Source organism: Arachis hypogaea, chromosome 13, assembly GCF_003086295.3.
Source record: "Arachis hypogaea cultivar Tifrunner chromosome 13, arahy.Tifrunner.gnm2.J5K5, whole genome shotgun sequence".
NCBI classification, from domain to species: Eukaryota; Viridiplantae; Streptophyta; class Magnoliopsida; order Fabales; family Fabaceae; genus Arachis; species Arachis hypogaea.
This window is the reverse complement of record NC_092048.1, coordinates 139,933,646-139,934,333: the sequence shown is the minus strand read 5'-3', so window position 1 is coordinate 139,934,333 and position 688 is coordinate 139,933,646.

Sequence of the window (688 nt, the reverse complement as noted above, 5' to 3'; positions counted from 1 at the left end):
GCTATCTTATCAAAGGTTATAATAGTTTTATTTGTCATAGCCAAATTACCTTGCTCCCCTAAGTTTTTCTCCATCATCCGTCACTGGGTGCCTGCCAAGATCTTTTTTGAAACCATGAAAACATAAAACATGTATTGAATACAATCTTATATATCTTTTAGAAATAAAGAATAAAATAGTAATATAATTATTATTGTTAGTTCTAAATTCTAAAATAATTTATCATGCAAATGTGTTGATATCTAGATATCAAACTTAAATAAACTTAATAACATCTATCTTCGGGAAAAATGGCAACATGTAGAAAATATTTAGGTTTATAAGGCTCTTTTTTTGAAAAATCAACCAAGTAATCTTTTAAATTACTATAATTATATTTCTTTTTCTTCACATTTGTTCTCATCCCAAGTAAGAATTAGAATAAGTTAGCGTTTGAACGCGATTATTTTGATAAAAAAATATTTTTTCATTGAAAAAAGATATTTTTTATTTTTTAGTGTGTTTGTCAAATTTTTAGTAGTAAAAATAAAAATATTAAAAAAATAAAAAAATATTTTTTTGAGAAGCTGTAATTTATATTTTTTTTAAAAGATTTTTTTAAAAAAAAATATTTTTTATGTAATAAATAAATAAAAAAATATTTTTATATTATTATACTCAAATATAATTGATAAATAAAAAAATCTTT